The 23,007-nt window shown below is 36.0% G+C and overlaps 1 non-coding gene across 1 annotated transcript; it reads right to left on the bottom strand.

The window, feature by feature from the left end:
• Positions 1–1,054: 1,054 nt before the first annotated feature.
• LOC116556852 lies at positions 1,055–1,188 on the bottom strand. Its single transcript, XR_004271197.1, has one exon. It is a non-coding gene; the product is annotated as a small nucleolar RNA SNORA20 (small nucleolar RNA).
• Positions 1,189–23,007: the final 21,819 nt, after the last annotated feature.

Raw genomic sequence — 23,007 nt, 5'->3', positions numbered from 1 at the left:
CAGCTATCATCAACAATGTTCATAAGAACATAATTCTACATGTCTCTTTAGGAAACATAGCCAGAAGGCGAAAGAATGGGTTTAGGATGTATACTTTACTTTTCAGATAATACCAAATTGTTCCACAAAGACATCACAACAAAACACACTCTGACTCACAGTATGTGAGATTCTGCTGTCTTCAAGAGAAATTTCACACCTATCGTCAGATTTCTAAATATGTGCAATCTCACAGATGTAAAATGGTAAGGTTTTACAGTTTAGTTTTTATTTTTCAAGTTACAGGTGAGGTTGATTATATTTTGTTTATTGGTCATAAATATTTTATTGTCTTTGAAATGTAGCATTAAAACTCAAATACTATTTTATCGTTCTTTAAAATACAGTTTTGAAGTGTTTAATGTATTTCAGATATTTATCCTTTGATGTTTATGTCTAGGCTAGTCAAACTATTTATACCCCAAAAGAAACATATTTGAAAGTGAAAGGATATACTATTATTTCTGAACAAACTGGGACATATGGAAGCCTAAATCTTTGTTGCAAATATCAGCTGTTAATGAATAGAATTTAAAGTTTTAATATGAAAACTTAATCATTTTCTTTACTTATTTTATATTTATTTTTATTCTTTATGAAGTATTTGGCTGGGCATGATGGTTTATGCCTGTAGTCCCAGCTACTGGGGAGGCTGAGGCAGGAGGCTCACTTCAGCTCATGAAGTAGAGGCTGCAGTGAGCTGTGACTTTGCTACTGCACTCCAGTCTGGGCAACAGAGCCAGACCCTGTCTCTTAAAATATATATATATATATATATATATATATATGTGTGTGTGTGTGTGTGTGTGTGTGTGTGTGTGTGTGTGTGTGTATGCATAATATATATATCTATGTACACATTTATATAGAAATATATATTAAATGTATATTTTTAATATATAAATTTAACTTGATGTCATCAATGTATTCTTCTACATTCTGTTTCTAAATATTTTAAGGTTTTATTTTGTGCAAGATGTATCTTTTTCATTTGCTTTTCTTTTTCTCCCAAAAGCAACAACTAGTCCATGCAGAAGAGATGAAAATAGTAGTTACTTAATGTCAATTTACAATGGTCCAATATTATTTTTTCCTGTGAGTATAACTGGTCATATCATTGTGAGGCTATACCAGCAAATAAATGGGAAGGCACAAGATCTCTCCTTAAGATCTCTCTGGAAGTTAATTTTTGAGATGTGACATTGTGCTTTTTCCTAGTATCCTGGCACTACTTGACAAATAATCTCTCTTTTCCCCACTGTTTGGTCATTGCATTTCTCTCATACAAACAGTTTTTATGCTTCCTAGTGTTAGTACTAATCACTCCCATGTGAGCCATCGATATTTAATCCCTGTGTATTCACCTTACTCTTTTCATTACCGCAACTTCTGGAACCGTCGGCACTCTTTTAGACAAGTTTTGATCTTTGCATTCACCTTCAGAAGACTGTTTTCTGTTCTTGTTTTAGCTAAAGACAACAGATCCACTCTAATCCTAAAGTGATTGTAATGGTGTATAAATTTAGTGGGACAAATGAAGGAACAGGCTTTATGCTGACTTTCTAGGTAAGATTCCCAGAACACTTTCTAGAATCACTAAATTTTATGGGTCTTTTTTTCCTTTGCTATGGTTTTTAAAAGCTGAAATTCTGAGAGGTATGTCCTCTAGTTGACATGGACCGACCCTGCACGTCAGTCCCTTCAGGCTGCTATAACAAAAACACCATAAACTGTGTGGTTTATAAACAACAGACATTCATTGCTCACGGTTCTCATGGCCAGAAATTGAATATTAATGCATGACAAATTCAGTATCTGCTGAGGAGTCACTTCCTAGTTATAGATAGTGTCTTCCCACTGTATCCTCACATGGTGAAAGGGGCAAGGGAGCTCTTGGGGTGTTTTTAATTATTTCTTTATTTATTATTTATTATTATTTTTTGAGACCGAGTCTTGCTCTGTTGCCCAGGCTAGAGAGCAGTGGCATAAACTTGGCTCACTGCAACCTCCACCTCCCACGTTCAAGCCGTTCTCCTGCCTCTGCATTCCTAGTAGCTGGGATTACAGGTGCCCACCACCTCAACCGGCTCATTTTTGTATTTTTAGTAAAGACAGGGTTTCACCAGCTTGGCCAGGCTGACCTCGAACTCCTGACCTTGTGATCCACCCACCACAGCCTCCCAAAGTGCTGGGATTACAAGTTTGAGCCACTGCACCTGGCCTCAGGGGTATTTTTTAATAAGGCACTAATCCCATTCACAAGAGCTTCACCTTGATGATGTCATTACCTCCCAAATTTTCCACCTCCTAATACCTTGAAGATTAGGTTCCAACATACAAATCTAGGGGGACACACACACTCAAATCCATAGGCAGATTCAAATGAATGCCACACTTCACTCCCTGTTCTGCCACTCAGTATCTACAAACAAGGCAATTATAATAATATGCACCATAATTGTTGCAAAAAAACTGAACACACTCCTAACCATGTCAGTCAGCAGAAGCAAGAATTCCAAATGCAATTGTTTTCCCAGAGGTTTTCAAATCTTACAAGGATGGGTCTGCTTAATATAAATTGGATTGTGTTTGGCCTCAGGTTGCAAATCCAGCAACATGTAGATTTTAGCATTTTAAATAATGCAACAAAATCTACACAGTGTTTTAGAAGGCACTAGTCTTTATTATGTGAGAGAATTTGTTCTTTAAGTTCCACAGGGAAATCTGTAGGGAATCTGATAGCATGTACATGGGATTTGCAATTATATTAAAGATAGAGGATTTTCTTAAACACGACTACTTCATACTTTTGTTTTTTTAATTTTTTCAATGAAACACAATATAGAATCTTAGTTTTCTCCTTAGTATTATTATTATTTAATATGGGATCTCACTCTGTCACCCAGGCTGTATTGCAGTGGTGCAATCATAGTTCAGTGCAGCCTTCAACTCCTAGGCTCAAGCAATCTTCCCTTCTCAACCTCCCAAGTAGCTGGGACTACAGTCTTGTACCACGATGTGCATGTAATTTCTTTAAAAAACTTTTTTGTGGATAGAGTCATGCTATGTTGCATAGGTTGTCTCAAACTCCTGACCTCAAGTGACCCTCCCACCTTAGCTTCCCAAAGTGCCGGAATTACAGGCATGAACCACTATGCCCACACCTCAAATTATTTTTTCTCATTTGTTAGCTGTATTTTATAGGCACACACATATACATGCATGCTTTCATATGTACACACACATGCTCAAATATGTATACCCAAGCACATATACACATACATTATAAATACTGTTTTAATATATGCATATATATAGCTTCATACAAATGTTAATATATACAGTTAGCAAAATATTTTGTGCTAATATAAATTATAGCTTTTTATAATATTAACATAAATTATATCTTTTGAAAATTACACATTGTTATTGCTGGTTTAGGAATAATTTATTCTCTATTTTTTAAGGTTTAACTATTCCAGCTATATAAAAACTATGTTGATAAGCCCATAAAAGTATGCCTCCAACAGTAAAATTCCCTGGAAATTTGCAGAAGGTGACAATAATATCTTAAAAAAAATGTTTTTCCCTGATGTGGGCAGTGAATATACGATAGAATGTTTTATCACAGCATTGCCAGGAAATTAACAGTTGGATAGTGGTCACTCAGTGAAAAGTAAAGTGACTAGACATAGAAATTCAACCTTCCTTTGATCATGTAAAATACAAGCTCTGTTAAAAAGCATGAAGGTTGAACTTGAAAACCATTCAGGGGTGTTTTGCTTCCCTCATAGATGAGTACTCACACTCGAAGTTCATCTTCAGCTAGGCTACATGTGATTAAAGACCACCAAAAAACTAAGATAAATTTTTATTCCCATGTAACTGAATAATTTAGATGAGCAGCTCTTAAAATTACTTTGTTCTGAGGATTATTTTTATTAATGTCCTCAAAGCCATTTAATTAGCTTATTTCTCATCTTTGGTACAAAACTGATGAAAAGAAAGTAACTGTGACCAAAGTGGAGAAGAACAATAGTGATCCCTTGGTTAGGGATGAAAATAAAAATACAAGCACATTAATTTCATGGATATAAGTTCTGTTAAGGCAAATACCTTGAATATTTGGAAGCCACCTTCAGTATACCTAATGTTCAAAACCACTTATTTAGGCTTGCATTTTATGTTTAAAAAATACAACTGCAGATTATTTGGTTTCATTCTATTTGTGTAGCATTTGACTGAGAATTGGTGTGTTTTGCTGGAAGGAGGTTTTTGTTTATTTGTTTACTTGTAAATATAAAATTTTCTACTTTTCTAAATCATCTACAGGATCACTCTCCTTAATTCAATACTTGGTGCCTAATTCTTCTCCTAGAAATGTTTTTCTTTTAAAATCATATTTATAATTATATACACAATATTAATCTGCTGATGATGATCTTCATTTCTTCAACTGATTTTGATGCATGTGAGTAGCCTTAGCATTTAGAATAATTTCCACTGGAACTTTCTTTCATTAAGAAAATTATATTGTTTTCTTCCCTCTCTTCTTATATAATGGGCTTAAAGAAGTATAACCAGAAAATAGTTTCTAATACAAATATAATTGGTAATTTGATTTAAATTATAACACTATTTTATATTCAGAGTATAGGATTTCTATGGTAAACAAAAAAAATATTTTTTGCATTATTTTTTAAATAGTCATCATTTAAGGCTTAACAATGTAACTTATCAATTTGATATGTTTTTAAATTTTAAACATATATCCTCCTATTTTAACTGACTTTATTACCACTATAATCTCTGAGAATCGTTCTCTTATAGAGAGCAATAAGAAAATTTTTAGATTTATTAAAAAAGAAAAACCACCAAAAACCAAAACACAAAGCAAGAGAACATAAAGCTATCAATTCCTGAGCACGAAAGAGAAGGAAAAATATGATCATTGTTGAATAATGTCCCATTATGTTGAATATGTCCCAATGTTGAATAATGTCCCAATATGTCCTACAGCTCCTCATAAAAATCTTAGCTGGAACTTTCCTATCTAAATTTCTAGCTATGCTGTTGGAGTACTAAGTAGGGGAGAAATGCCCCATGTTATGGCAATTCATTATTTTTTCTTCTATGTGCTTGTGAGTTCAGCCTTTTGGAATGATACATGACCTTTCCACAAAGAGGCTGTTCTGATTGCTGTTGATTTAATTACACAGATGAACTTTAACTGCTGAAAAGTAGTACCTCAGCCATTTAATGCAAACATAGCTGCCTCTCTTATCCTTTATTATAAAATATCCTATTAAACTTCAAAGTTGGCAGAATCAATTTTACTTCTTACTGTTTTCCCTGATGTAATGCTAGAACTTTAAGCACTTCTTCTCCTTCCTCCTTCCTCTCCTCTTCTTCCTTCTCCTTCTTCTTCCTCCTTCATCTTCGTCCTCCTCTTCCTCTTTCTCTGTAACAAAGTACACTACATACAGTAAGAAATTTACTTCTTTTTTCTTTAGATGCACATTTTGCTTATTCCCTTGAAACCAATTAAGATATTTTTGCATAATTTAATTATTTTCTAGCAAAGGGAAAACATATATCTATAAGAAGAGAATAGACAATAGCTATCCAGAAAGATAAAATAGGACATGTGTTTAAGTGGGCCAGATCTCAATTAATCAACTCTTATATTACTATTCATCATTACTGTTTAAAAACCTGGAGATGACAAACACAATTGATACCTCCTGGAGAACCTGCCTGAGGCTCTTCTGGAGGAATATATTTGTCTGTAATACAAACACAAGACTAATGTGTTTCACTACAATGTTAAGATGGTTACAATGCCATTAAGCAAAGGGACTTTTTCAGCTCCCTTATAATCTTACGGGACCACCATCCTACATGCAGGTTACTATTGACTGAAACCTCGTTATATGGCTCCTGAGTATGTCTATATTTCTATCCGATCTACATATAATCTTCAAAACTAGAAACATGATAGATTATTCAAATTGCCCTGAGAAATCTGCTTTTTTCTCTGCATTGTATGGATAGTCCAAGTTATTTCTGAAATGCAGACAAGAATGTAAGATATTGACCTCTAACCATTCACTAAGCTCCATCTTGAATTGTGCTTTAATTTTGACCTTCAAAGATTCTTGGCTTCATTGAGATGCAGCCAGCAACCACATGACAACTGCAATTGTCATATTTAAAGAATATCTGTTAGTGTATCTCTTAAACTCTGTTTGAGTCAGGAGGGTTTTGAATCTGTTCAATGTTTTATCTTCCTTTAAGGCTTTACAGGTAGACCAAAATAAGTAATATTTATGGCAGGCAATTTATTTCAAGAAAAATTAAATTTAGTTTAGCTTTCCTTTTCCTTTGATTTTAGGCAAATCTTTCTTTTTATGAGAGTTTAAACTAATTTATTTTCATTTTTGTTGATTTTAAAGTATGCATTCTTACTAAAACATGCACCTCAAAGGTGATTATCTGCCTATATTATACACTGACAGAACACATATATGCATAGTAACGTATTTTGAAAAATATTTTCTATTTTCTACACTCATAACCTTGTTGACAGGTTTTAAATTTTGGAAGCAGATCTTGAAGTTTTAGTTAACAGAATACAGATGAAATCTCAGAGGTTTTCAAGGACATAGCTTGCCTATACATTTTTCCTTAGGGATAAAAAGAAAAAGACATAAGAAGTCGACATTAATCAAACTAAACTTTCTGAATTCTGAGTAGTTCTGACACACATTTATCTATTTTCCACTGAAAATTCATTCAAAGTACCATCTCTATATAAATGTTTAAATATTAATTTTGCTTCACTTTTAGAATAAATTTCATTTTATTTTCCTTGCTTGTGTATGTTTTATGTAACTTGGTGGAGTCCAACTTAAAATGCTCTTTGTGGAGTCTTAGTAATATAAATAGGCAAAAATGAGGAAAGGGGCACAGGTTGGGGAAGAACAACTGTTGTTAGAGATGGCTAATCACACACAACCCACTGGCACAACATCCTGCTCCCAAATGGCTGGCTCCGCACATAGCCCCAGGGGCATGGCCTTATTCGGCACATGGTCCCATGCAGCATGACTCTATAATACTTCCCTCCAGCCTCTGCCTCTTTGCAGACAGTTTTCTTGCAACATATCTTCAGCTTTCTCGAATATATCTTCCTCCTTTATCCACAACTGTCTTGGTAAATTATTCTACCACCTGCAATGCTGGCCCCAGCCAGTTGCATCCATGAAACTATTTTCAAAAACTAAAACACAGAATAATGACAAAATATCTACTTTAGTATTTAATCAGAAACTGTGGCCTCACATAAGATGATGAGCATATTTCAATCAAAGCTATTGGCCGGATGCAGTAGCTCATGCCATCACTTTGGGAGGCCGAAGTGGAAGAAGCACTTGAGCTCAGGATTTCAAGTCCAGCCTGGGCACCATGGTGAGAAACCATTTCTATTTTTAAATAAATAAAGAAAAAAACATTATTTAACAAAATATTAACTCAAGTTTTGATCTATATTCAATATTCAATTCAGAAAAAAAGTTGTTAGAATACTGTTTATTCTGACTTTTTTCATTAAACGTGTATTTCTCCAATATATTTCAAGTTTTCCACAATAAACACATTGTCTTAGCAGTCAGACGAAAAGCCCACACTTTGTATTCTTTGTTGTTTTGAGAAAGTAGCTAAACTGGTATACATTTTACAGTCATTCATTGGTATTTATGGGGAATTGGTTCCAGAACTCCTATCAATACCAAAAATCATGGGTACTCAATGACCTGATATAAAATGGCATCCTAGTTGCACATAACCTATGCCTATTCGTTTCTATACTTTAAATCCTCTCTAGATGATTTATAATACTTCATAACATATAAATGCTATGTTATATACTGCATTGTTTTGTAATTTAAAATTCTGTATTATTTTGTATTGTATTGTATTGTTATTTTGTATTGTTTATTTATTTTTTCCAAGTACATTTGATCCTCTGTTGAATTCTTGGAGGTGGAAGCAATGGATGCAAAACACTGACTATATATGTATATCTGTATACCCATATGTGAGTGTGTGCACATGCTTGCATGTGTTTGCATGTGTTTTTTCTTTTATTCAGATTCATGTCTTATCTGCAAGTGACAAAAGTGACAATCTTTTTTTTTTTTTTTTGGAGACAGGTTCTCACTCTGTTGATCATGTTGGAGTGCAGTGGCCTGATCTTGGCTCACTGCAACCTCTGCCTCCTGGGGTCCAATAATTCTCCCAACTCAGCCTCCCAAATAGTTGCAACCACAGGCATATGCCACCACACCTGATTTTTTGTATTTTTAGTAGAGACAGGGATTCATCATATTGGCCAGGCTGGTCTTAAACTCCTGACCTTAAGTGATTCACCTGCCTTGGCCTCCCAAAGTGCTGGGATTACAAGCCTGAGCCACCACGCCCAACATAAAAGTGACAATCTTTATAGATTTGTAATTGTAAAACACCCATGCCATCTTTCCCTTTTTATATGCCCATGTGAAATAATTCCCACCAAATTGACAATTTAATAGTAACTTGCTTTTTAGCACTGTTGGGTGAGACCAGAAAAACCTTCAGTCTAGGGCAAAACTACTGAAACAAAACTCTTCTTTATTTTTTTATTTTTATTTTTTTAAGAGACAAGGTCTTTGCTGCCCAAGTTAGAGTACAATGGCACAAATCAATGCTTATGGCAGCCTCAGACTCCTGGGTTCAAGAAATCCTTCTACCTCAGCCTCCCAAGTAGCTGAGACTACATGCATGTACCATCATGAACAGCCTATTATTTTTATTTTTGTAGAGACTGGGTCTTGTTATGTTTCCCAGGTTGGTCTTGAATCCCTGGTCTCAAATGATCCTCCTACCTCAGCCTCCCAAAGTGCTGGAATTACAGGCGTAAGCCACCATGCCCAGCCTGAAGCAATACCGTTGAATATATTTTGTGTTAATGTCCTGTGTGTTAGGCGGTCTTTCCGTTTTCACTGGTTGGGAGTTAAAGTATGCCCTTTCCTTTATAATGTGTAGGAAATGTTCTTCTCTCTGTCTATTACTAGACAGATCAATAGATCCTTGATCAACACATATTTAAATCATATGGGCCTACTTATACTCAGATTTTTAAAAATAAAAGTTAAACCAAGTGTGTCTGCCTCTCTTGCCTCCTCTTCCACCTTCTGCTTTTCTTCCGCCTCTGCCACCCCAAGGCCAACTCAATGTGAAGATGACAAGGATGAAGAACTTTATGATGGCCCACTTTATGATGACTCCTTTCCCAAAAAGGTAGAATTTGTAAGGGTGTATCTAATCAAACATTAGAGTAGTATCCAAAGAAACATGAAAAACAGTCAATCACGTTGATATAAACGAATTCAATAAACAGAATAAGACCAAAAAATGACATAGATAGTACAATTAGTAGAAAAGAGTCGTAAGCAATCCATTATTAATTTCCATAATAAAGAAAGTGGGCAAAATGATCAACATCACAAAAGAGCCCAGAAAAATGTAAAAAGTAAATTAAGCTTCTAGAGTCAGAAGATGCAATGTCTGAGATAAAGATTATATTAGATTAGATTAATAGCATATTCAACACAGCAAAATAAAAGATTAGTGAAATTGAAAACTCAGCCAATGAAATTATCCAAATAAAACATCAGTATTAAAATGATGAATAAAATAGAGGACAGTGATCCGGGGAACTCTGAGACAACCTCATCCAGAATAATACACAGATAACTGGAATCAGAAATGGTGGGAAAAAACATATTCAAAGAAATAATGCTAAAAATTTCCTAAATTTAATGAATCTCATAAACTCACAGACCCATAGAGTTCCAATGAATATGAAACAGAAAAAAAAAATAACACAAAAGCAAGGCATATTATACTGAAAATCAAAGTACTATAAACTAGTAACAAGGAGAAAATTAAAAAAAATTTTTTGCTTAAAAATTCATTATTGGCTGGGTTGTGGTGGCTCATGCCTGTAATCCCAGCACTTTGGGAGGCCGAGGTGGGTGGATCACTTGAGGTCAGGAGTTCAAGACCAACCTGGCCAATATAGTGAAACCCTATCTCTACTAAAAATACAAAAAATTAGCCAGGTGTGTGGCAGGTGCCTGTAACCCCAGCTACTCAGGACGCTGAGGCAGGATATTTGCTTGAACCTGGGAGGTGGAGGTTGCAGTGAGCTGAGATCGCACCATTGCACTCCAGCCTGGGCAGCAAGAACAAAACGCCATCTCAAAAAAAAAAAAAATTATTATCTACAGAGGAATACAGACAGATAACTACAATGTTCTCATCATATAAAATGCAAGACATGAGACAATTTACAGAGGAAATTTTAAAGAAATGCAAGAAAATAACAGTCAGCTTAGAATTCTAAACTGAGTAAAAATATCACTCAAAACTAAAATTGAAATAAAAACTTTTAAAAATACATAAAAACTGAAAAAGTAAACACCCACAGACCAGTGCTACAAGAAATGTCAAAGAAAGTCATTTAAGCAATAGGATAATTTTAACAGATAAAAATGTAGATTTATACAAGTGAATCAAAAACACCAGGGATGATACATAAGACAGTAAAATATAAAAGGAATGTGTGTTTTCTAAAAACTCTATTTAAAAGGTAATTGACGAATGTCTTAGTCTGCTAGGGCTGCCATAACAAAATATTCTGGACTTAGTGACATAAGCAATGAAAATCTATTTTCTGGCCAGGCATGGTGGCTCACACTTGCAATCCCAGCACTTTGAGAGGCCAAGGCAGGTAGATTGCTTGAACTCAGGAGTTCAAGGCCAGCCCAGGCAACATGGTAAAACCCCGTCACTACCAAAAATACAAAAATTAGCCAGGCATGGTGGTATGTGCCTCTAGTCCCACCTATTTGGGAGATTGAGGTGGGAGGATGGCTTAAATCCAGGAGGGGGAGGTTGCAGTGAGCTGAGATGGCGCCACAGCACTCTAGCCTGGGCAACAGAGCCAGACATACATATTTTTTTTTCTTCAAAGTTCTGGAGGCTGGAAGCTCATAGTCAGGGTTAACAGTATGTTCATCTTCTGGTGGTGGCCCTCTTCCTGGGTTGCAGATGGCCGCCGCTGACTATGTCTTTACTTGGCAGCCAGAGAGAGAGAGTGTGTGCTCCGTTGTTCATTCCTTTTCTTATAAAGATATAAATCCCTCATGACCTCACCTAATTCAAATCACCTCCTAACGCCTTCATCTCCAAACACTATCATATTGGGAGTGAGCCTTCAACATATGAATTTGTGAGGGGACATGAATTTTTGGTTATATCATGTCACATGTAAATCATACTACCAATGAGCAAATGAAAAGTAAATGATCTTAATGGTTCAATTAGGCCAGGCACTGTGGCTCACACCTGTAATCCAAGTTCTTTGGGAGCCTGAGGTGGGAGGGTCACTTGAGCTCAGGAGTTCAAGACCACCCTGGACAACATAACGAAACCCCATCCCTCTCTCTCTCTCAAAAAAAAAAAAAAAGATTACCCAGATTTGGAGGTACATGCCTATAATCCCAGCTACTTGGGATGCTGAAGTGGGAAGATTGCTTGAGACTAGTAAGTTGAGGTTGCAGTGCATTTTAACAGGTAGCTATGTCATTTACACACACTATTCAGATCCCAGCTGACTTTGGGGAACTATGATTCTGGTCTTTTTGGTTCCTGTGCTGCCCAAGAGCTACTCTTAAAAGCTAGGCACTATTTCACACTGTAATTCAGTTCCCCAGCATGCTCTTATACTGTAGTTAAAACCAATATCAAACAATATCCTTCTGATAACAAATTAAAGCAAGAAAAGAAAAAAAAGTCCTCTTCCAACTTCATTTTGTTACACTCACTTTAGTTATTGCCCTGAAACCTACTTTCTCGCCAAATGAAATATCTTGAGAACATGTCATGGCTGAACCTGTATATTTATGTACATTGTCTAAATAGGTGCATATCATCAGAGAGCAGAAATATGCTATGCACCTGTGTCACTCTTTCCATAGAGTTTACCACTTGGGACATCTCCAAATTCTTGCAAGTGTAATGTTGCAATGATGTTTCTAGTTGCAATGATGTTCTAGCTCATTATGAACATACCCTATTGAAATGTCTATAGAGATAGATATGCAAATATGCCCACATTTGTTACTGGCCTTACAATGCTCATATCATGTGAAAGAGGTGGAGTAATTGATTACATAAGAAATATTGATAGGGACGGGAGGCAGAGAAATTCTAAGCAAAAGAGGGCAGGTCCCCAATGAGGGTCTCCTCCTCAAGCCAGAAAGTCTAATACCACAACCCAAAGTAGAACTGACATCCTTGTTTTTCCACTGGAATGTTGCCTTTTTCAAAACCACCCATGGCTCGCCCTGTTCCTCTTCTGTGCCCATAAGAACCCAGGCTTAGCAAGCAAGAGAGGAAAAGAGGAGAAGCAGCTGGACATCAGAGACTACGGTTGGACATTGGAGAGATGTGGCTTGACTTCAGAGGGGCAGCTTAACAGCATAGCTCTGGGAGGAGTCCAGCTGTCCCCAGGGGAAGATTACCTTACCACTCCATCCCCTTTTCAGCTCCCCTTCCTGCTGAGAGCCACTTTCATTGGCATTAAAATCCCCACATTTACCACCGTCAATTTATTTATGCAACCTCATTCCTCCCGGATGCAGGACAAGAACTCAGGTGCCCAGATGGTAAGGGCAAAAGGCTGTCACACTGACCGTCCACTGAACTGTTAATAGTTAAGCCATCCACAAATGGTAAAGCTGAAAGGACATTGTTAAAAGTGTTAACTTCCTCAGGGGTTTCAGGAGTCATGGGTGAGGGGTGCAGCACAGCAAGTCAAGTGAGTGGAATTCGCTCCTGCCAGTGCCCATGCACTCCAGTTCCTACCCGCGAAGGGGTCAGGGAAATATCTTGCTTCAATATTGTATCTGATAATACAAAATTTGTTACTGTTTATATTCACCAAAGCTGGATTTAAACAAAACAGCGTGTAATTCTAAATAATAAACACACACGTCTAATGATAATGCCCTTTCTTTAATTCTGCTTTTTATTAATTTTCCTTAGAACCATTTTAATTCCATCATTCAATTTTCTCTTGCAGATTCCTTTGTACTTTCTTTGTAGACTCACAGAACTTCAGACTTCGCCTACCCTGTACACACCTGCCTCCCTTGAAGGAGTAGGAACAAACATAAATATATTTATGTAAACATATTTATGTAAACATAAAGAGTAGGGTTTCATTCAACCTAAATATGTTTACATAAACATATTTATGCTTGTTCCTACTCCTTGAAGTTCTTTGAGGGTTCATAAAATAACTGATGTTTCTCCTAGTGAAGCAAGGAAATATATAGCTCTTACCTGGATTTCTAATTATACAGAGGGTAAGGATTTGCGACACTCATGTCTGGGTGGGTAAGACTGATAGTAGCAGAAGGCAGACAAATATCTAGGCGGACAGGGCCGGGTCGCTGGTGAAACCCCACCTTCAAACCAAAGACAGTTTAAAGCCTGAAAGCCAAAGCTATGAGTCTCAGCAAATCTGTAGACCATATTGAGAACCTCTCTTACCATTTGGCGCACTTTTCTCTGATGAACCCCCACCTTTCACCTGTATCTACCCTGCCCTAATTGGTTTTTACACTGTTGCCTATTTTGCATACTCACAGAGCAATCAGCACCCACCCCCCATTCTGAGCCCATTAAAGCCCTGGACTAAGCCACACTAGGAAAACCTCTCACCTTTGGGTGGGGGAGGACTTTCCGGCCTTCAGGTAGGGGGACCATCTTCAGGTCTCCCTGTCCACTGAAAGCTGTTCCGTCACTCAATAAAATGCTCTGTGTTAATCGCTCTTCAGTTGTCAGTGTACCCTCATTCTTCTCAGATGCAGGACAAGAACTAGGGACCCTGACAAACATGGGATCAAAGAAGGCTGGAGCACTGTGGCCCTCTGCCCTCCATCAGCAGAGGGTAGCCTCCCCATGCAACAGAAGGAGCAGGGGGACCAAACTAGCCTTGGAGCCATAGGCCAGAGCAGGGCAAGGGGCTGACCGAGCGGCTAACACACTACTGTCCATCAGGTTGTGGACAGCGGGACTGAAGGAATGAATTAGAACACGATAATAACCCCCCTTAGGCTTCTGGGTCATGGGCAACCCTGCCCAGGTGCCACTGTGTTCCCCTCAGGGCAACTCACCTGGAGCCCACCTCTGTGCAGGTATTTGGAGCAGTTTGTGGACCCCACACTTGCTTGCTCACATACTTTCTCCCACTAGGGCTGAGTGCACAGTCTCAGTAGTTGCGGGATCCCCTCTGGAGTAGTCAGGCATCTTCTTAGGCAGGCCTGGACTCAAGCAATTCTCGTGAGGGGCATTGTCAACTGGAAGTCTCCAGCCCACAATATGACCAAGAAAAATCCTGCATCAAGATGATTTAGTTCGAGAGCTGCTTTGGTAAAAAAAGACTATAGTTTGTGAATAAACCTTTGAACAAAACACTCATATATGTGCTGACAGGGGAAGAGAATGCTAGAAATCTAGAGACCATCCTAGGAAATCTTGCTCAATGGTGGCACTTGTGACATCACAGAGCTCCTACCCCCTTGAAAAAGAAGATGAGCAGCTGGCAAAGTTCTTTCTAAAACTCTACTCCACAATTAATTGTGGAACTCTAGCCTTGGGAGAATTGTTGACTCTTAATTAGATCCTCAGTTCTCCAAATTATGTCATTTCTTCTCTCCTTCTCACTCTCCCATATAAAATTTCAGACATATGTAGATAACATGAACATCTTGGTCACATTGACTTCATGGGTAGCCAGTTCAAGAAAGAGCAGCTTTGTACAGATACACACTGGTGGCCCCTGAAAAAAGAATTTGATTTCCTCTTCTGATAATTCTAGAAAACTATCATTAACATAAATTTTAGAAATCTAGGTCTAATGTTTTCCACCATTCTGATAAATCCATTTTTATTTCATATTATGTTATAAAAATGTCCAAGGAAAGGAAAATTCAGAGTAAAGGCATGTGTGTGATATTTAAATCATGTCGCCAAAATGCTGGAGTTTTTCCCTTTAGAAATAATTACTTTGAGGAGACAGCCTCCAGGGACTTGTCCTTTTCCATTGTAAAGTAAAACATAGATTTTGGAAAAGAAGCCTGAAGGTGGCTGTCGGCATCATAATTAACTTTCAAATGTGTTGTTTGAGTTTTTTTAGTCATTAACCCCTATTTTGATTAGATCTCTTCTGTGATCCATATTTTGTACTGTTCTTTTTTTGTGATATATATTGAAACAGTGTTGTTGCCACTGTTTTAATTCAGCACAGCATAAATAACACTGTGATGTGTATTGCAAACATTGAGAAACTAGAATGTATAGGATGTTTCAGAGTACAGAATCACTACATGTGGACTGATGATTTCTCAGATGCAAATAAGAAACAAATAAAAGAAATACTGCGCATTTTTTCGAGGGAGAAAGCAACAAGATAATTCCAAGAGGGAGTAGGGCCTGTCTACTTATCTATGACCAAAGTGGAAGACTTAGTGGCTCATATTCAAAGACAAAATGGTGAGGTTATTGACGTTACATTTTAGTCATTGCAAGCATGTATTTTACTGACCATCTCTCATCTTTCCTAACCCCTTTATTTCGTAGCGAAATTTGCATAAACTACGGTATTTACCATTCTTTTGTTAAATTGACACCACAAGTAAATGACTTATATCCCTTGCTAACTGAACAATGATTGCAGAAGCTCTGCTTATTATGCACTTCATGTAGTCAGAATATCTATTACCCACCTCCACATGATTGCCCATCTCCTGCTAATTATGCCCTGGGTGGGCTGGAGCTAGTACCCTACTTACAAGCAACAGGTTGCAGCCGAAGTTATAAGTTTCACACAATTAGACATGAATGATAACAAGATTTTGTGTAACATATAATATTGCAATGTTTGTTTTGCTGGAATCTTGCTTGTATCAAGAAACCATGGATGGCCTCTGGAAGTGAGGGTATATTTTCTTATAAAATTCTTTCTCATCCAATCTGTGGACTTAATCATCTAATACTTAAGAACATTAAAATATATGTCCCTGGTGGTCTAGTGGTTAGAAAGAGAAAAAAAAGATTAAAAAAAAAAAAGAACATCAAAATATATGAGGTGGCAATTGGCAAAATTAATGAGGAGATGTAGAAAAAAAACTAAAGCCATATTTTCAGATTTTAGCATGCCTTTTCTTGTAATTTTAGATCCATAATTTTTTTTAAGTAAAGATATTAAGGTGCTAAAACACATAATGCACATAATCTAATGGACATATGTAGAAGCCTACACCCATCAATTAGAATATACAAATGAGTTCAAACACACCTAAAGCAAATATTAGTGTGTAGATAAAATATATGTTTCAACATGATTTCAGTTTTCTGCGCAAAGTTTACTGGGATGTGAGTTGAAGGACAAGCTTTAAAACATAACTGAATTTTAAATATTGCATGATTCCATTTAGATATGGCATCTAAAAGAGTCAAACTCATAGATGCTGAGAATATAATAGCAGTTGCCAGGGGCTGGGGAAGGAAGAAATGGGAAGGTCAATGAGTGTCAAGTTCCAGTTCTGCTAAATGCGTAAACTGTAGAGGTCTGCTGTATAACAGTGCCTATGTGAACACGATGGTGAAAAGCACTTCAAAATGTGTTGAGTGCAAATTGCGTGGTAAGTGCTCCTGTTCCCAGACCAAACTGAGGGCTGGGCTGCTTCTTCTCATGGCCCAATAACGAGAGGCAGATGGCAAGAAGGGAGTTTATTTTCGTAATCAGGTGCAGGGAGAAGGCTGGGAAAATACCTCCAGAACAACTCAAAATTACAAAGTTTTCCAGAGCTTCTATGCCTTCTAAGCTATATGTCTACATGGAAGTGTGCATTCATCTATAGATAATAAGTGATTAACTTCTAATCTATAGGTAAGGTCTGAGTTTTCAAGACCTTCCTCTGGAGCCTCAGTAAATTTACTTAATCTAGATGGGTTCAGGTGCCTGGGGTGATTACCCTTATCTTGTCTCCTGCTATATCTCGGACTTTGGGGGAGTTCATTCAGGGCCCCAATAAAAACTTGTTTAATCCTAAAAGGGTCCTGTTAAGAATTCCTTCGTTATCTTGTCATGCTTCAAGGCCCAGGAGTCGCCTGGACAAAACTCTTGGTGGGCTTTTGTTACATTCCAGCCTTCGTATAAGGGCGCTGGCTCTCTCAACTTTTAATATTTAACTTCACCACTCAGTGCAGACACAGTTGTTACGGAGGCCTGCCTGTTCAGCTGTTAATGAGACCTGGCCTGCTACATTTCTACCAAAAAACAAACAAACCAACAGAAACCAAAGAGACGCAAGGGAACTTTGGGAAATGTTGTGTATCTTCATTGTCTTTATTGTAGCAATGGCATCATGGGTATTTTTATATACCCAAAGTTATCAAATCATGCACATTAAATTTATATATATCAGTTGTACCTCAATGAATCTGTTAACAAATTTAAAGATGATTGAAGACACGGTGAGTATTCAGGAATGAATTTCTGGCCTGGAAATATGTGTTCATGTGACCAGGTTTGATGATTCACTGTGAGAACTCATCATGCAGTTCTATTCATAGCTATGATTTATCACAGCAGATGACAGAATACAAAATCAGTCCAAAAAAAGATGCTTACAACTATTCACAATAGCAAAATCATAGAACCAACTTAATGCCCATCCATAGTACACTGGATAAAGAAAATGTGTTGCATATACACACACCATGGAAAATTATGCAGCCATAAAAAAAGAATAAGATCATGTTCTTTTCAGCAACATGGATGGAACTGGAGGCTGTAATTCTAAGCAAACTAATGTGATAACATGTTCTTACTCATAAGCGGAAGCTAAACATTTTTGTAATTTTAGCTTCATAATTTAAAACAAAACAGTAAAGTTGAGAACACATGGACATGGACACAAAGATGGGAACAACCAACACTGAGGCCTACTTGGGCAGAAGGTGAAAGAAGGGAGAATATATATGTGTGTGTGTGTGTGTGTGTGTGTGTGTGTATGTATGTATATGTATATAAAACAACTTATGTGGTACTATGCTTATCACCTGAGTGAGAAAGCAATCTGTACACAAAGCCCCACATCATGCAATTTACCTATCCAACAAACCTGCACATATACCCTGAACCCTTAAAATATGTTAAAATTTAAAAAAATAAAAATTTAAAGTTAAACTTTTTTTTTTAAGATGCATGCAGTGAATTCCAGAGAAAATTAAGCGCAAACTTCCCAGAGTCCTCTCTGTAGACATGCTAACTTTTTCTGGTACTGAATTTTGACAACACATGCAAAAATGTCTATCAAGGAAGCTCATAAAGGATCAGTTCCCAAAGCTTTTTTCAGTGTCTAATTGTATAGGTACCTTCTGCCTAGCACATTCCAAAATACCAGACTCTCAGAAGGAAATCAGGTATTCAGTGTAAACCACATTGCATATACTAACTCTTGAGGCACCATGAGCCACACTTATCACTTAGAAAAGAGTGAGAACATACCTGAAATCTAAGTTCTCAGGAGCCAACCAAAGGCTCACCTTGCAAGCTGGATTTCTGAGGCTAGAAGTCTCAGACCTGCTGTGTTAAATCTTCTCTCCAGAGGGATAAAATCCTGAGTTATAGAAATTATCTTCTGATTTGAAATGTCCTTTTACATTTTAGTGGATAAGAAAGCAGGGATATTCTCCTTTCTTTCCATAGATGAAACATTTTATAAAATTTCAGTTTTATTATCTTCCAAAGATAAAAGAATATAAAATTTGTTTTATACTGTTCCACTATGGAAGAAAAGGAGAATATCTCTCAACCATAATAAAAAGGTATACAAGGTACAGCCTTCTCAGATATCAAAAATGACTGTCAAGTTGAGCTATGAATTAGTGGATTAGACACATGAAATGAGGAGAATGGAACATCCTAATTCCTGGCCACAATATTGCTTGCAAGATGAGATGAGATCCAAGATGAGATGAATTTAAATACATTATGGTTCTTACTTTCAGTACTTACTGAAATTTTTGATGACCCCTGTCTGGTAGAAATCCAAGACAAGTTTATACAATGTCTCATCAGATTTCATCAAAAACAACAATAAAAATAACCCTCTAAAATCCCAAATAAAATAAAGATAAGAAGCAGGAACAACGCTGTGAGGAAGTTCAGCCCTTGAGTTGATTCATCCATCAAAATGATGTAAAATTGAACTTTTAGCCTGGGGTGATGCCAAAATATGCAGTTGCTTTTTTGTCATTAGTCCTCTCCATAAACAAGGTATGATGACAAAGAAAGCAAACAGAATTAGGGGTAAATGGATATCACCCTGGGAATTGCGAGTCACACCCCAAGAGAAACAAAGCACCTTTCTTCAAGGGAGGTTTGCTTTTCTTGCACTTAGGCACTGCTGGATTTATCCATCAGTAACAGGTTCCTGCTCCCCTCAGGCCCTGGGGGAAAGAAAAATATTGACTTTCAAAGGCTTTGAACAAGGTCAGGCTGGAAATATAAATATCTGGAGCTCATTTTGAATATTTATCATCCCATATTCTATATTATTTATAGCTCCAATCAAGATACCAATAGGAGTTCTGTAAATTCCTCTTAGAGAGACTGAATCCCCTACCTACCACCCCTCCAAGGCCCTAAAAGATCATAGAAAAAGAAAAATGACTCTCTTTGCTATAACAATCAATCAATGACAGTGAGACTTAATAGTTTCTATTAGTTATTTGAGGCAGGATTTCCATCTGAAAGCATGCAAATGAAGAAACTTGAAAATTGAATTTACTCAAAATATTCCTCTCTTAAGGAGACTAAATCAAAAAGGTATAGGCTCTGAGAACTGTTCTGTTGAGATTATTTCTAGTCTCAAGCACAGGTTGTGTAATGAAGTATTTCACTCTTTTCCAGGTTTATGTTTTCTTATTAATAAGGCTCACCTCGGCACTGATGGCTTGCCACCCACATAGTAAGTTTTCCATATATTTCCATGTGCAGAAAGTGTCCCTATTAGATGTTAGAATAAATATTTATGGCTTCATGTGTTGTAAATGCACACACCAAATTCTCAAATTTGAAATCTATGTGGTATTTCTTGAAATGTAATCTAATTATTTTAAGAAGTTGAATTGTTAAATATGACTAGGTTTTGCAGTGTATTATGCAATGGTTAATACTGAGTGTCAATTTGATTGGATTGAAGGATGCAAAGTATTGTTCTTAAGTGTGTCTGTCAGGGTGTTGTCAAAGGAGATTAACATTTGAGTCAGTGGACTGGGAGAGGCAGACCCATCCACAATCTGGGTGGACACCATCTAATTAGCTGCTCCCACAGCCAGAATAAATAGGCAGAAGAACGTGAAAAGAATAGACTAGCTAAGTCTTCTGGTGTCCATCTTTCTCCCATGCTGGATGCTTCCTGCCTTTGAACATCGGACTCCAAGATCTTCAGCTTTGGGACCCTTGGGCCTTCGACCACAGACTGAAGGCTGCACTGTTGGCTTCACCACTTTCGAGGTGTGGGGACTCCAACTATCTTCCTAGCTCCTCAGCTTGCAGACAGCCTATCGTGGGACCTCACCTTGTGATCATGTGAGTACTCTTTAATAAACACTTTATATATACATCTGTCCTATTAGTTCTGTCCCTATAGAGAACTGTGACTAATACAACATGGATAAAAATTTCCTTCAATTGGATATTTTGAAAATTCTGATCTATAATTTGGGATAATATTTAACTATGCTTTCATAAAGCCTAGTATTTTTGTTGTTGCTGCTGTTCCGTTTAATGTATACTTTGCCGTCCAGCAGTTGAGATCAAGCATCCTATGGGGTTAGAATAAAATACAGAATTCTCTAGCAATGGTAGTCAATTCCTTAATGATTCTCACCAGAAATAATGTGTTTTGTATCGAATTTAAAACTTTTATATATAGGTTTTGACTTGAACATGTAGTGTTCAAGAAACCAAATGCGTTTAGTAACATTATGAATTGCAAAACTATGATATAAAATATGGCAGTTACATTTCCCATGAAATCAATATTAAGACATAATCTTATTTTAAATGCTTTTCAGGGATTGGTCATTGTTTTATTTTTGGTTTTTATGAGTCTGTACTTACTTTTATTGAACCCAATGTTGTAAGAAATATTTCAAAATTTTCATTTAATATGGACCGTAGTTTTATAGCACTGAATTACTTATTTGAGATATAAAATTTTGCTTTCAGACTGAGTGCTTTAGAATGGTTAATCCATAAGCAAATACGCTTCTCATAGAATTATGTGCATGTTACAAACACAATTTTGACAGCAGTTTTATAAAATCTATTTGTAATCACAGGATCCTGACCCTCACACATATTCTAAAAGGTGAGTGTTTGTGTGTATCAAAGTCATTCCCAAAGCCTTCATTGTCAGAAACATTGTTATGTAGGAAAGTAGGTATTGTGACAAATAGATCCTTTTCTACATTGATTTGGCAGTAAAAATTCACCAGTGAGTTAATTTGGAAACACATATAGTAATTCTGTATTATAGTTGTTTGCCTTGAAACAGGTATAAGGGAAAACACACTAATAATCTTGGGTCTTATGGGATGTTCTGGTATGTAGAGAATCCTCAAAATTAAAATTAATTGGTTACCCTGAGTGATTACAATGACATGCAACTAATGACACTTGTGAACATGCACCCACACACATATGTGCCAATAATATCGCATTATATATGTGACATATAACATATATAATATAAATATAATTAATACATATTATATATAAATATTTATAACATATTATATATACTATATTATGTAATATAGAACACATGTATCATGTTATAATATACAGTACATAATGTATCTTTTGTATATTTTAAATACAAATTAACATATAATATATAGCATATTAACATATAAATATATATAAGTATATAATAATATGATCACATATGATATATTAATATGCTATATAATATAGTACAATATGTATTATATATGTTGTCATATATTTTATATACTATATAATATAATAATGTGAAACATATATGTATAAAAATACATTATATTATATAGTATATATAATATATGACAACATATATGTCACATAATACATCATATGTTATGTTATCTATTATATACTTACATATATTTATATATGTTTATAATATACAATAATCATATGTCATTTTTACCATATAGTATATAAAATATATATTACATATGTTATGTATGATATGTAATATATAATATGTATAACATCTTATGTAATATATAATATATAATCATATGTTATATACAATATAACACATGAAATATGTATTACATATATAAGATATAGCATATGTAATATATTTTATGCGTTGTTATATGGTATATATAAGATATAATTATATATTATATGATATATCATAGATTATATATGTGTTATAGCTGTATATAATATACATGTTATATGTAACATATATAATATATAACATATAACCAAAGGTGAGGTGTATCCAACATTTTATTTTAGTAAAAAACATTTAAGAGTAGTTGATTCAAATCTATTTACTGTAATTTAATTTAAAATGTTCTTTTCACACTAGTCCTTGGATTGATAATTGTCAGAAATGAAAGAGTTTGATGTTAGGTAGAGACTTTCACTTTACAGTGGGAGGAGCAGTATCTTTGTATTATTTTTTCATATTGACTTTTCAAATTTGTTGAACATCCTGGCTTGTGTTTCATATTTATTGATATGCATCACTATTTGATTTGTCCCTGTCATATTTTGAT

This window comes from Sapajus apella, unplaced genomic scaffold, assembly GCF_009761245.1.
Source record: "Sapajus apella isolate SASKATOON/1434 unplaced genomic scaffold, GSC_monkey_1.0 scaffold17, whole genome shotgun sequence".
Classification (NCBI taxonomy): domain Eukaryota; kingdom Metazoa; phylum Chordata; class Mammalia; order Primates; family Cebidae; genus Sapajus; species Sapajus apella.
This window is presented reverse-complemented; position numbering and strand designations above follow the sequence as displayed.